Source organism: Caretta caretta, chromosome 14, assembly GCF_965140235.1.
Source record: "Caretta caretta isolate rCarCar2 chromosome 14, rCarCar1.hap1, whole genome shotgun sequence".
In the NCBI taxonomy this organism is placed as follows: domain Eukaryota; kingdom Metazoa; phylum Chordata; order Testudines; family Cheloniidae; genus Caretta; species Caretta caretta.
In genome coordinates this window covers 40,668,751-40,677,023 of record NC_134219.1, presented here as the reverse complement: position 1 = coordinate 40,677,023, position 8,273 = coordinate 40,668,751, and positions in this window count along the sequence as shown.

Here is an 8,273-nt window from a genome sequence, read left to right as displayed (position 1 = left end):
GAAGACAAGTATGCCACAGGCCGGGAACAGAAAACAGGGTGGGCTCAAGGGCAACCAAACTGAAAAAGGGGGAATGGGGCTGGCAACAATGCCTGCACCGTGGGACAAGGGCAGGGCAAGTAAACTAACCAGGGACCAAGAAAGAGACCTCGCAAAAAACAGAGCAGGGCAAAATGGAGCCAACAGGGTGGCTAGAAGGGGAGTGGGTGGGGCAGGCAGCAAAGGGAAAGGGGACAAACAGCTGCAAGGGCAGGACAGGGGGCAAGGCAGAGGGGAAAGGAGCCCACTGGCCTAATGCAGCTCAGGGAATGAGGGCAAAGCCAAAGGAGAAAAGGAAAAATGCACCCCCCTGCTGCTCCAACCCCCCGGGTGAGTAAGCAGGGGAGGCAGGCAGCTGGGGCAAGTGTGGAAAAGCCCCTAGCAGTAAATGGGGCAGGAAAGGGAGCGGCAGCAGAGGTGGTATCAGAAAGCGGGGGAGGGTGAACCAGGGGCAGCTGCCTCAACTGCCAATCACAGAGGCAGGCCCCCACAGCTGCAACCAATAAGGAAAGGAAGGCCTGCTATAAAAGGCGAGAGCTTAGACAGTGTTACCTGGGCAGAAAGACTTTGAACAGCAAAGGGGTAACACTGCTGTACTATATAGCCTCTAGAAACACAGTGCAAAGGCACTGATACTGTCTGCTGGGCCTAATTAGATACTGGGGCCATCACCTTCCTTCATCAGGGGTAACTAAAGAAAGCAGAGATCCCCTGAAGGACCACATCAAGGACTGGTGACATCACCATTAGCACCTGACTGCACAGACTGGCCTAGTGTCTGGGTGGAGGGTCAGTGAGATGATTATCTGAGAAACTCTGTGTCTGTGCGTGTCCATCTGTCTCCTTATTCTTTTCTCCCAGGTTCTGACTGCAGAGGAAAAAGTTTGCCCAGTAGCAAAGGCACTAAGTTACCCTGAGCAGGCCCAGGTTCGTTTCCCTGCTCTGTGTGAACTCAGGCAAGTCATTTATTCTGTCTGGGGCTGAATGTCCCCTCTTTTAAAATGGGGGAAATAGCCATTCCCTATCTCACAGCAGCAGAGGCTGGGGGCAGGGGGCACATGGGGTCATGTGTCCCCCAGATTTGCTGCTTGGCTGGTATTGAGTCTGCTCACACAGACTGAGCATGCTTAGTAACATCAGCTGAAGGCACTCCCCCCACCCCCCAAAAACAATGAGCAGGTATTGGCTGTCTCTGCACAGTAGTATGGTGAGGCTAAGCACGTTGGCATTTGTGAGGTGCTCAGACAGGGCAGTGATGGGGGCCAGGTAAGGACCTGCAAGCGCTAGAAGTGCAGCTGTTTCCTGTCGCATCAGATCACAAAAACATCACGTTATGGTTGTTACAAACTTTCCTTGTTTCACACTGACTCTTTCACGAGCTGGTGTTTCTCTTTATGCCCCAGCTCCTGGAATCCTGTGATTACATGACAATCTCAGCTCTCACTTTAACAAAGGTCAGTTTCTTGCTCTCATGGCTGAGTAGAAAAAGTTGAGAACGTGACCAGAGTGAATCATGAACGCTCAGAAACAAACAAACACTCCAGAATGTAATTTTTTAGAAGAAAACCCCTCTTGTTTTCTTCAGCCAACCTCAAGATTTTTGATTACGTGCTGCTGGCAATACTGCATTGGCAGTGATCACTTCGTGTTTTCAGGCCTGGCTTCTCCAGCAAAGGCTCTAATGACCTAAACATAAAAATGAACATTCTAATTTCTCTCTTTACTTCACCCTTACTCCAGGGGGCCTGTGCTCATTTGTGGCTTGGCCCACAGCCTGGCCCTATGCGCATTCCTACACCTTGCCCTCTCTGTTTCCCTTTCCATTGACTGTGCTGTTTTAGATAAATGATGGCATTACATTTAAGGCCTGAATTCTCCCAGTACTGCCAACTGCAAACTTTTAAAAATCATTAGAACTCCTGCAATGATTGCCTTAAAAACCATGAGACTTCAAAATAATAGTTAATAATAAATGTTGGGTTCTTTCTATTTGCTGTCTGGCTTCTCAGACTTTTAGGTTGCATTCAGAAAACATTGTTTTTCTCTGCGATTAAGAAAGCTAGAAACTTCCTTTGTTTAGGAAACAAAGGCCAAGTCTCTCACCTCATCACATGCTTCCAGGAGCTGGCGCTTTAACCAACACACCAAATAGCCGGCAAAACCATGCTCTGAAGTGTCCCTAGCCTCTGTTTGCCAGAAGCTGGGAATGAGTGATGGGGATGGATCGCTGGATGATTACCTGTTCTATTCATTCCCTCTGAAGCACCTGGCATTGGCCACTGTCAGAAGACAGGATACTGGGCGAGATGGACTATTGGACTGACCCAGTCTGGCCGTTCTTATGTTCATAAGACTCTTTAGAATATCATGAATGTTGGCAACACTTTTGACACTGTGTCTCCTTTACACTGAGGCTGAGTTGCCTTAGCGTATGTCAGAATCAGGCCTTTGAAACATTGATTCCAGCTTAACCAAGTTTTTGGCCTGTGAATTGAATATCCCTCGACTTGGAAGGATTAGATGTTATCAGTAGATGTCAGTAAATGTTGATTTCACTGTACACACAAACCATGGAGAAACATTTCCATTGATAAGTGAAATTTTCAAATAGGCACAGTAAGGAAAATGCTGCTTGAGAACTTACTAGAGTTTGATTTAAGGAGATTTACTTCATATGTTTTGACATGTGATGTTGACAATTTGTGTTTTAACAGTTACACTTTTTAATTTTTTCAAGCTGTGTCTATTGTTAAACTAATTATTGTCTGACAAAAATATTTTCTGAACATCCCCCCCCCCCCAATTTCCCACAGCCGTGAACAATAATATTGATAAAAACAAACATTGAAAGTTTAAATAGATTAATACCAAAAAAACCCTTACAAATAAATATTAATCTTATTTGTCAAAATTACATATTAAGTCAAATGAATTCTGCCAAGCCTAAGTATCACTCCTTAGACATGCAATTCTGTAAGCTCATCAGGACAGAGGGATGCTGATCTCCATGCGAATCCCCAGTGACACCCCTGTCACAGGGTCAGTGCAGGTTTTCTCCCTCTTGAGCCTGTGCTTAGGCTAGTATAATAGCCCTGGTCTACACTAGGACGTTAGGTCGAATTTAGCAGCGTTAAATCGATGTAAACCTGCACCCGTCCACACAATGAAGCCCTTTATTTCGACTTAAAGGGCTCTTAAAATCGATTTCCTTACTCCACCCCTGACAAGTGGATTAGCGCTTAAATCGACGTTGCCGGCTCGAATTTGGGGTACTGTGGACACAATTCGATGGTATTGGCCTCCGGGAGCTATCCCAGAGTGCTCCATTCTGACCGCTCTGGACAGCACTCTCAACTCAGATGCACTGGCCAGGTAGACAGGAAAAGAACCGCGAACTTTTGAATCTCATTTCCTGTTTGGCCAGCATGGCAAGCTGCAGGTGACCATGCAGAGCTCATCAGCACAGGTGACCATGATGGAGTCCCAGAATCGCAAAAGAGCTCCAGCATGGACCGAACGGGAGGTACGGGATCTGATCGCTGTTTGGGGAGAGGAATCCATGCTATCAGAACTCTGTTCCAGTTTTCGAAATGCCAAAACCTTTGTGAAAATCTCCCAGGGCATGAAGGACAGAGGCCATAACAGGGACCCGAAGCAGTGCCGCATGAAACTGAAGGAGCTGAGGCAAGCCTACCAGAAAACCAGAGAGGCGAACAGCCGCTCTGGGTCAGAGCCCCAAACATGCCGCTTCTATGATGAGCTGCATGCCATTTTAGGGGGTTCGGCCACCACTACCCCAGCCGTGTTGTTTGACTCCTTCAATGGAGATGGAGGCAATACGGAAGTAGGTTTTGGGGACGAAGAAGATGATGATGAGGAGGAGGTTGTAGATAGCTCACAGCAAGCAAGCGGAGAAACCGGTTTTCCCGACAGCCAGGAACTGTTTCTCACCCTAGACCTGGAGCCAGTACCCCCCGAACCCACCCAAGGCTGCCTCCTGGACCCAGCAGGCGGAGAAGGGACCTCTGGTGAGTGTACCTTTTAAAATGCTATACATGGTTTAAAAGCAAGCATGTGAAAGGATTACTTTGCCCTGGCATTTGCGGTTCTCCTAGATGTAGTCCTAAAGCCTTTGCAAAAGGTTTCTGGGGAGGGCAGCCTTATTTCGTCCTTCATGGTAGGACACTTTACCACTCCAGGCCAGTAACACGTACTCGGGAATCACTGTAGAACAAAGCATTGCAATGTATGTTTGCTGGCATTCAACCAAAATCCGTTCTTTATCTCTCTGTGTTATCCTCAGGAGAGTGAGATATAATTCATGGTCACCTGGTTGAAATAGAGTGCTTTTCTTCAGGGGACACTCAGAGGAGCCCATTCCTGCTGGGCTGTTTGCCTGTGGCTAAACAGAAATGTTCCCCGCTGTTAGCCACAGGGAGGGGAGAAGGTTGAGGGGATAGTCACGCGGTGGGAGGAGGCAAAATGCGACCTTGTAACGAAAGCACATGTGCTATGTATGTAATGTTAACAGCAAGGTTTACCCTGAAAGAGTGTAGCGACTGTTTTATAAAATGTGTCTTTTAAATACCGCTGTCCCTTTTTTTTTCTCCACCAGCTGCATGTGTTTCAATGATCACAGGATCTTCTCCTTCCCAGAGGCTAGTGAAGCTTAGAAAGAAAAAAAAACGCACTCGCGATGAAATGTTCTCCGAGCTCATGCTGTCCTCCCACACTGACAGAGCACAGACGAATGCGTGGAGGCAAATAATGTCAGAGTGCAGGAAAGCACAAAATGACCGGGAGGAGAGGTGGCGGGCTGAAGAGAGTAAGTGGCGGGCTGAAGAGAGTAAGTGGCGGGCTGAAGACAGGGCTGAAGCTCAAATGTGGCGGCAGCGTGATGAGAGGAGGCAGGATTCAATGCTGAGGCTGCTGCAGGACCAAACCAGTATGCTCCAGTGTATGGTTGAGCTGCAGCAAAGGCAGCTGGAGCACAGACTGCCACTGCTGCCCCTCTGTAACCAACCGCCCTCCTCCCCAAGTTCCATAGTCTCCACACCCAGACGCTCAAGAACGCGGTGGGGGGGCCTCCGGCCAACCAGCCACTCCACCACAGAGGATTACCCCAAAAAAAGAAGGCTGTCATTCAATAAATTTTAAAGTTGTAAACTTTTAAAGTGCTGTGCTTAAAGTGCTGTGTGGCATTTTCCTTCCCTCCTCCACCACCCCTCCTGGGATACCTTGGTAGTCATCCCCCTATTTGTGTGATGAATGAATAACGAATGCATGACTGTGAAGCAGCAATGACTTTATTGCCTCTGCAAGCAATGATTAAAGGGAGGAGGGGAGGGTGGTTAGCTTACAGGGAAGTAGAGTGAACCAAGGGGCGGGGGGTTTCATCAAGGAGAAACAAACAGAACTTTCACACCGTAGCCTGGCCAGTCATGAAACTGGTTTTCAAAGCTTCTCTGATGCGTACCGCGCCCTCCTGTGCTCTTCTAACCGCCCTGGTGTCTGGCTGCGCATAACCAGCAGCCAGGCGATTTGCCTCAACCTCCCACCCCGCCATAAACATCTCCCCCTTACTCTCACAGATATTGTGGAGCACACAGCAAGCAGTAATAACAGTGGGAATATTGGTTTCGCTGAGGTCTAAGCGAGTCAGTAAACTGCGCCAGCGCGCCTTTAAACGTCCAAATGCACATTCTACCACCATTCTGCGCTTGCTCAGCCTGTAGTTGAACAGCTCCTGACTACTGTCCAGGCTGCCTGTGTACGGCTTCATGAGCCATGGCATTAAGGGGTAGGCTGGGTCCCCAAGGATACATATAGGCATTTCAACATCCCCAACAGTTATTTTCTGGTCTGGGAATAAAGTCCCTTCCTGCAGCTTTTGAAACAGACCAGAGTTCCTGAAGATGCGAGCATCATGCACCTTTCCCGGCCATCCCATGTTGATGTTGGTGAAACGTCCCTTGTGATCCACCAGAGCTTGCAGCACTATCGAAAAGTACCCCTTGCGGTTTATGTACTCGGCGGCTTGGTGCTCCGGTGCCAAGATAGGGATATGGGTTCCGTCTATAGCCCCACCACAGTTAGGGAATCCCATTGCAGCAAAGCCATCCACTATGACCTGCACATTTCCCAGGGTCACTACCCTTGATATCAGCAGATCTTTGATTGCGTGGGCTACTTGCATCACAGCAGCCCCCACAGTAGATTTGCCCACTCCAAATTGATTCCCAACTGACCGGTAGCTGTCTGGCGTTGCAAGCTTCCACAGGGCTATCGCCACTCGCTTCTCAACTGTGAGGGCTGCTCTCATCTTGGTATTCATGCGCTTCAGGGCAGGGGAAAGCAAGTCACAAAGTTCCATGAAAGTGCCCCTACGCATGCGAAAGTTTCGCAGCCACTGGGAATCGTCCCAGACCTGCAACACTATGCGGTCCCACCAGTCTGTGCTTGTTTCCCGAGCCCAGAATCGGCGTTCCACAGCATGAACCTGCCCCATTAGCACCATGATGCATGCATTGTCAGGGCCCATGCTTTCAGAGAAATCTGTGTCCATGTCCTGATCACTCACGGGACCGCGCTGACGTCGCCTCCTCGCCCGGTATCGCGTTGCCATGTTCTGGTGCTGCATATACTGCTGGATAATGCGTGTGGTGGTTAATGTGCTCCTAATTGCCAAAGTGAGCTGAGCGGCCTCCATGCTTGCCTTGGTATGGCGTCCGCACAGAAAAAAGGCGCGGAACGATTGTCTGCCGTTGCTCTGACGGAGGGAGGGGCGACTGACGACACAGCTTACAGGGTTGGCTTCAGGGAGCTAAAATCAACAAAGGGGGTGGCTGTACATCAAGGAGTATTTCAGGCAGGACTGCACGGAGGGTTCCAATAAGAAATGGTGCACCTAAGTTATCATTGTTATTGGAACAAGGAGGTTAGCCTGGCCTCTGATTGATACATGGCTAGATTTACCTCGCTGCACCTTCTCTGTGAGTGACTGCAGTGTGATCTAGACAGGGGAGGAGGCAAATGAGTACAAAACAAATCTGGTCTATTTCTTGTTCTGACCCACTCCATCTATCTTTTACATCTTTGGCTGGCAGCAGACGGTGCAGAAGGACTGCATGCCATCCACATCTCATGGCTGCTCGGCAGAAGATGGTACAGTACGACTGCTAGCCATCTTCATCTCTTGCCTGCCTGGCATAAGATGGTACAATACGACTGCTAGCAATCCTCATCTCTTGCCTGCCTGGCAGAAGATGGTACAGTACGACTGCTGGCAGTCCGTATCGCCTGCCCGCTCACCATAAGACGGTTCAATAGGACTGACTGCAGGACTAAAGAGAATGACCTGGTCAAGTCACTCCAAATTTAGTCCCTGCGCCCATGTCTGCCCAGGCGCTCCCAGCCGACGTGGCCAGGAGCACCTCGGACACGACGAGGACGACTACCAATCGTATTGCACCGTCTGCTGCCAGAAGGCAATGGGTTGCTGCTACTGTGCAGCAAAGCCGTACCACGTCTGCCAGCACCCAGGAGACATAGGGTGACGGTTACCTGAGCTGGCTCCATGCTTGTAGTGGTATGGCGTCTGCACAGGTAACTCAGGAAAAAAGGCGCGAAATGATTGTCTGCCCTTGCTTTCACGGGGGGAGGGAGGGAACGGGGGGCTGACGATATGTACCCAGAACCACCCGCGACAATGTTTTAGCCCCATCAGGCATTGGGATCTCAACCCAGAATTCCAATGGGCAGCAGAGACTGCGGGAACTGTGGGATAGCTACCCACAGTGCAACGCTCCGGAAGTCGACTCTTGCCTCGGTACTGTGGAAGCGCTCCGCCGAGTTAATGCACTTAATGCACTTAGAGCATTTTCTGTGGGGACACACACACTCGAATATAAAAAACCGATTTCTAAAAAACCGACTTCTATAAATTCAACCTAATTTCGTAGTGTAGACATACCCATAGAGTCCTTCACGCCTTCTTTTGCTGGTTCACCCAAGTGTCTTTATTTACAGGGTTCATGCAGTTCCCAGATCCCCCAACAGCTAGTGCCCCACAGACCCTCCCCAGGGTCTCCTAGCCTTTGAGGCTTCCTTCCTTGGTAAGGAGACAGCGATGCTGCCCTCCTGTCTTCTCTGGGGCTAGTCTCCTCACTGAGGTTTGCCCAGGGCTTTTATAGTCCTCTGGTGCCTCAGCCCAGCTGTCACCACGAAGCTCAGCA